This window comes from Entelurus aequoreus, linkage group LG13 (assembly GCF_033978785.1).
Source record: "Entelurus aequoreus isolate RoL-2023_Sb linkage group LG13, RoL_Eaeq_v1.1, whole genome shotgun sequence".
Classification (NCBI taxonomy): Eukaryota; Metazoa; Chordata; class Actinopteri; order Syngnathiformes; family Syngnathidae; genus Entelurus; species Entelurus aequoreus.
This window is the reverse complement of record NC_084743.1, coordinates 31,325,634-31,333,133: the sequence shown is the minus strand read 5'-3', so window position 1 is coordinate 31,333,133 and position 7,500 is coordinate 31,325,634. Positions and strand designations below refer to the sequence as shown.

Genomic DNA, 7,500 nt, shown 5'->3' with positions numbered 1-7,500 from the left:
ATACGAGATGTATTTCAGAAGGCGGGCCTTGCAAAAAAAAATCATTGTCCGTTATCTTGAATGATGTGCTACTTCAACCACTCACATTGAAATCAAGCCGTGACGCTGATGAGAGCGACGCTGGGAAATCCAAAACAGAACAGCCGACATATTGGATAATGACAGAGCGAAAAGTTAATAAATGCCTTCAAAACCGTTCTCTGTTCATCTTTTAAAGAATTAATATTCGATAAATTCCACAAAACAGTTGCAATAGCAGAATCAATGTCAGCACACGACTCCTTGCTGCGTGCCGCCATTGTTGTTTGACTCAAACAGTCGCCTCGGCGCTACGTCAAATCTATGAAATTCCGCCCGTCAATCCTGATCGATTCATTATTTTTTGCTATCTTGAAGGAGTTTGCATTGCCCTCGATCCCAGATCCTTGTGTGGAGCTCAGCGAACTACAAGGATCGGGTGAGAGTCAGGTTAAGACAGAACAGGGACGGTGATGAGTCGCCACTACGGCGCCCCGTAATAGGAGGGAAAATGGTAGGCGCTGGGGTTGGATGAGTTACAAAACAAAAAGGTAAATCTCAGACTGGGGTCCTATGGCGGTATAGGGGGCCCAGTTTGGAGTGAGAAAAAAACTTTTTTTTGGGGGACATATATTTGATAAAACCCAACACCAAGAATATACACTTGAAAAGCAATTTAAAATAAATAAAGAATAGTGAACAACAGGCTGAAGAAGTGTACGTTGTATGACGCGTAAATAACCAACTGAGAACGTGCCTGGTATGTTAACGTAACATATTATGGTAAGAGTCATTCAAATAACTATAACATATAGAACATGCTATACGTTTACCAAACAATCTGTCACTCCTAATCGCTAAATCCAATGAAATCTTATACGTCTAGTCTCTTACGTGAATGAGCTAAATAATATTATTTGATATTTTACGGTAATGTGTTGATAATTTCACACATAAGTCGCTCCTGAGTATAAGTTGCACTAAGAAAAAAATTGCGACTTATAGTCCAAAAAATACGGTATACTGTGCTCAGTCGATGCACAAGTTGAGTGAATCAACACACGCACACAGCACATACAGGCGGAAACAGTGCGGAGACACAAGAGGAAGAATGGCAATCAATAAAGAAAAGAGGGTGCACAAAGCGATTCAGTTTCAAAATGAATGATTATGGTTAAGCTATAAAACATGCCCTGTCAAAAGTGGCAATACTTCAAACTTAGGGCCTGTCCCCACGATAACATTTGTTTTGTTTTGCTCTCTGTTATCAATTTATGGATTGATCTGATTGTCCTCTTACTTGTCGTGCACTGGCTGTGACAATGCTGACACACCAACAGTTGCTGCTATGTTTATATAACATATTCATTCCCTGTTAATAAGTTAGTTAACTGCTTACTTTCTGTTGTAACGTGGTTCCATCTACATTCTCAAAATTTAACGAAGGACTTATTTCTTGGGGTTGTTTAAAAGTGGCTTAGCAGTTAGCTTAGCTGTTATCATGCCTGCACCTAGTTTTGCCTTCCTATATATATAGAGACTATAATACTTGATCATGACGAAAAAAATGCAGTTTATCTGCTATAATGGAGGTGATTATTAGTAGTTAGGGCTAGCAGCTTGTTGACCAGAGAGGATCTGCATTTGTGATTGGCATCATTAAAAGTTATTAATTGGTAATGGTCAGTCTCATACTTTTTCACAAAATTTGTCTGATGCAGACGGGTGGCCGGTTGATCAGCACATTCCTAATTTAAACAATAGAAGAATAAGTGCTTATTACATTTTTAAAAGAAGTGTATAGCTAGAGACATGTTACAATAGAAAGTAAGCCATTAGAGTACCAGTAATTTAGCAAGTAGATCAGTAATGGTTTTAAGAAAATGATACAACTGGAAATTATACAATTTGTTAATATGTAAGCAACCAAACTAGGGACTTTTGTAACCCATTTAAAATGGTTCTACTATCATTTAAATACCAAATAATATCGTGATAGGATATGATATTAACGTGAGCCATCTATCAGGTATTGTATTATGTGGTCCAAGTCCTAATACTATAAGGGATAATGCATCAGTAAAGTTTCATTTAAACCACCTGATTAGCTCCATCTACATTAACTCCATAGGAGATAACACACAACTATGAAGTACCGTTGTTGCCGCAGGCTGCTATATACAGTATATCTTGATATAGATTTTAGGCCACTGGCTGATAATGGTGGAAAAACATGAGCTTAGCGGTGGAGATAACAGGCTACAAGCATACAGTGTTTCAGATTGAATCTACTTGAGAGACATATAAGATTTCCTGTTTTATGAATGAATTTAAAATAGTGTCACTCTTTGTCAGACACATAAAGAAAATGTTATAAAACATGTATGTTTGTCTGGGTACATTGTGCTGCAAAATATATATATATTTTTTTTTCACCCCTAAATACACATGGATGTATTATTGCAGGTTATTAAGCGCAATATATTGATAATGACAATATCGCCATGTCAGAATATTATCGTGAACGTCAGCCATGTATTAGGTATTGTATCATGTGATACCAAACCCTAAGATTCCCAGCCCTAGTATAAAGTATAAGGGATAAGACATCATCAAAGTTTCCTTGAAAACACCTGATTAGCTCCATGCACATTAACTTCATAGGAGATAACACACAATTTCACAGTTAAAAATGAAGCTCTTATCAGAGTTGAAGGACAAAATTGCGCATCCAGATGGTCAAAACCTTGTTGTTTTGCAAAGTTCATAGACCAATATCTTTGTTTAAAACTGAACCTGATCTGGTTATTGATTTTGTTTCTTGTTTTAAGTAATCTACTAATACATGAAAGTAAAACACTATAAAAGGAAGATTTGAACTCTTGACGCAAAGTATTGCATTTAGTTTATCGAAGCCCCAGCAAAGTAAAACGTAAGACTAGGCGTGGTTCGGTATGAGATCCTGATGGTATAATAACCTCAGGCAAAAATATTATGTTTTTTTTTTTATTGATTGATTGAAACTTTTATTAGTAGATTGCACAGTTCAGTACATATTCCGTACAATTGACCACTAAATGGTAACACCCAAATGAGTTTTTCAACTTGTTTAAGTCGGGGTCCACGTAAATAAATTCACAAATACGTTTTCTCGGTATGTGTTTTTTTAACTACAGGTCTAAAATGTGTTATTTTCAAATGTCTTCACTGATATAATGGTAGGGTAAACACTTTTAGAAACAGATGTAGCACTCTCTTTGAGTTAGGCATGCCTGAAAAAACTTGCATTTCAGCTACTTTGGATTTTATTTGTGTTCAGGACAGGTACAGATGGTGATTTGTGAAGTGTTTGCTCTGTGTTTCAAGAAGAAGTACAGATGGAACTCTGGAATTTCAAATGCTGACCTGGCATATAGTGGGGATAATTATTGATTTATTCTGAGTTTTTTGTGTGTTTTTTTAAGGGGAACTGCACTTTTTTTTGTGTCTACTATTCACAAACCCTATGTAAGACAAGAATACAACAAAACAATACACAGCAATACCATCACAATGCAATCCAATTCCAAAACCAAACCCGACCCAGCAACACTCAGAACTGCAATAAAGAGAGCAATTGAGAGGACACACAAACACGACACAGAACAAACCAAAAGTAGTGAAACAAAAATGAATATAATCAACAACAGTATCAATATTAGTTACAATTCCAACATAGCAGTAATTAAAAATCCCTTATTTACATTATCATTTGACATTTATATATATATATATATATATATAAAAAAAAAGAACAATAGTGGCTTACACTTGCATCGCATCTTATAAGCTTGACAACACACTGTGTCCAATATTTTCACAAAGATAAAATAAGTCATATTTTTGGTTCATTTAATAGTTAAAACTAATTTACATTATTGCAATCAGTTGATAAAACATTGTCCTTTACAATTATAAAAGCTTTTTACAAAAATCCACTACTCTGCTTGCATGTCAGCAGACTGGGGTAGATCCTGCTGAAATCCTATGTATTGAATGAATAGAGAATCGTTTTGAATTGGGAAAATATCGTTTTTGAATCCAGAATCATGTTGAATTGAAAAAAATAAATTTTGAATCGAATCGTGACCCCAAGAATCAATATTGAATCGAATCGTGGGACACTCAAAGATTCGCAGCCCTAATATTTACCAAGTATTAGTGACATTTTTATTATAAGCGCTAATGCAGAAAAACTACTTTTAAGTGGCGCCGTGATCACAAAAAGATAACAATCTCATGCAGCTATTCACAAAGTGAGCTGCTACATCGCCCCTGCGTTGGTGAAAGCTTGTGCTAAATTAGAAATCATGCTTCACACTTCTTTGGTACGGTGCGTGAGGATTTTGATAAATTCTCTAAACGGGAAGATATAAACATCTCATAAGTCTGCATCCCAGTGAAAGCAGACTCTGTACAGTAACTGATAAACAATCACTATTATGTTCGTATTTTGTATTTCACGTAATGTACAATGTCTGCTCTCATTTGGATGCCGATTGATGGGATGTTCATATCTTCCTGTTTAGATGAAGAATTAGTTATTATCCTCACAAAGTGCTAAAGAAAAAATTGTTGCACACGAGCGCCTTTTCGTGTCTTTCCCTGTCTTTCTCGCCATCTCTGAGTCCAAGTTGGATGTCAAAGTTGACCAACTTCTCAGTTTATGGCTACAAACTTGTACTATCTAGGTGAGAGCCATTATTTATAATCTAAAATTAATTTTCACCAACTCAGAGGCGATGCAGCAGCTCACCGGCTCAATATGTCAATATAGCAGCATAAGTTACTTAGTGATTTATTAATGGAAACTTTTATTAGTAGATTGCACAGTACAGTACATATTCCGTACAATTGACCACTAAATGGTAACACCGAATAAGTTATTCAACTTGTTTAAGTCGGGGTCCACGTTAATCAATTCATGGTAAGCGCTCGGTGATCACTGCGTGACTAAAAGTAGTTTGTCTGTGTTAGCTCTTATAATAACAATATTGCTAATACCTAGTTAATATACAGTTGACAACATGTAAATGGGCAGGGGTGGGCAATTAATTTTTACCGGGGGCCGCATGAGCAACCCGAGCACTGCTGGAGGGCCACACTGACAATATTTCAATTAAATTTTGCTCAAATTATTTTTGATATACCGTAAGATAGATAATAATAATAATAATATTTTCATTTAACCTAACTTATCTTTATACAAAAGCAGATGGCTTTTGATGGTTTTGTTTTTAACACTTTCTTACACAACACTTCCTGATGTATATTACAATACAAAAATGTCAATTTCTGTCACTTTATCCTGCATCCTCTTTGTTGTAGAACCTTTATTTAACCAGATAAGAAAACGTTGTGAACGTAGCACGCCTGTAAGGTGATTGGCGAAGAAGGAGTAAGCGTTGCTGTTGCGGAAATGAGGAGTGAGGATTGGTTTTCCTTTTGGAAAGAACGAGATAAGTTGAGCTGTGTTAGTATAGCATGCTCAATAAAAGTTTAAAAAGTGCATCAGACTTGGTGTGCACTTCTTCTGGACGCTACAATTGATGTCAGAAGTGGGATGAAATGCCTCCCAGTTCGCCTTGCCATCAAACCTGGGAGTCTTCATTGAGGGCGGAATTCCCCCCGTGGCAAGCAGCGTGGCTGCACCTGTAAACACGCTCTCTCTCTCTCTCTCTCTCTCTCTTTGCGGCGAGCTCCTCACGTGGCACGTACCTCCCGATGACGTAGCACACAAACAGTGCAGTATGCGCAAAGTTTTACTTCTGCCACCAATTGTAGAGTCCAGAAGAAGTGCACATCAAGTCTGACGCTCTTTTTAAACTTTTATTGAGCAAGCTATACTAACACAGCTCAACATATCTCGTTCCTTCCACACGCACGTCTCCTCACTCCTCATTTACGCAACTCAAGAAGACAACATCTTACTTCAGCAGGTCGTTACACTATATTCTTTAAACACAGCAACGTGTGTACCACAAATAAGCACACAGCTTTACCTTTACTTGGCAGTCCATGTCTTGTTGAAAACACGCCATTCGTCATCAACTTTTCTCTTTTTAGCGTCTCGGGGATAACCGGGCATCACTTGTCGCTGTGCGCCTTCCCTCACAGGACATACGCACATATAACACTTTTCAAAATAAAAGCAGCACAGTTGTATTGCACGCACGACAAAGATGTTTTTTTAAATGTATTTTGTAATTTGAGATTGCCGCTGCGCGCACGAGCATACGTCCACACGGAAGTAATACAAATAACGCTTTTCAAAACAAAAGCAGCACCGTTGTATTGCACACTCGAAATAGATGCTTTTTAAAATTTATTTTGTAATTTATAATTGGCCTCACGCGGGCCGGACAGGGACGTACAAAGGGCCGGATGCGGCCCGCGGGCCGCACAATGCCCAGGTCTGTAAATGGGTATGGTTGGTGTTTTTTTTTCTTAGGGTCATGGGTGGCACTAGAGGACTCCCAAAGACGTCATTGTTCCACCTCGTACTTGCCGTATTTTACAAATTAGAATACATTAAAAAAAGAAAAACGTATGTGTTCTTGTCTTACATAGAGATCGTGAATGATAAGCAACATTAAAAAAAAAGTGCAGTTACCCTTTAAGTTGTTGGTATTTACTATTAAAAGGTGTAAGGGATAAATACAAGCACAAGATACAAGTAATACATGACTTATTCTTAGTGCAAGTCAAACAACTGAAGATAGTTAGTATAATTGTATCAACATTCTCAGTTTTGCCCATTAAACATATTTCTTTGTCTTCAATCAATCAATCAATCAATCAATCAATCAATCAATCAATCAATCAATCAATCACAATTTATTTATGTAGCCATTAATCACAAGTGCCTCTAAGTGCTTTACAAACCATGATATCCCCTTATCTTAACCAACATATTTAGGTTTGTTCCATCACTGTGCCTCTGTTATGACCAGCGTGTGAACATGCTACGATGTTGGCTTTATTAATCCAAGTGTCCCAGTGAACAAGGCAAAGCTAAGGACAAAGGAATCCATGGAATTTATTCTGATACAGTATACCACTACACCATCAAACCACAGAGTTCTTCTATTGTGTTGACAGTTTGGACTTTGATATCATGTTCTTTTAATATTGGAGACACCATTCCTTTATTTTTACCAACATATAGTATACAGGTCGATATTAAAAGTTAGGTTTTTTTTAATTTCAAATACAGTACGAGCTTTTGGAGAATGCAAACATATATACAACACCAACAATGGCACAGTTGTAAACTAAACAAGTGGAAATTTAAATCTCTTCAAGGTCAAATAAAACCCCTTTTTCTTCAAATGAAATGGGTTGATACCCAAAGTGTTTACAGTTTGTGTCTGAAAGAACAAAAACAATTTACAACATCTAATGTCAAATGAAGTATTATTTTGCTCTTATGTCACTTCTTGC

At 36.8% G+C, this 7,500-nt stretch overlaps 1 protein-coding gene across 4 annotated transcripts in view; it reads left to right on the top strand.

Annotated features, from left to right (window-relative positions):
* The window catches only part of glsb (glutaminase b), a 73,404-nt gene that overhangs the window by 979 nt on the left and 64,925 nt on the right, over positions 1-7,500 (top strand). The gene's annotated exons all lie outside the window — the stretch shown is intronic.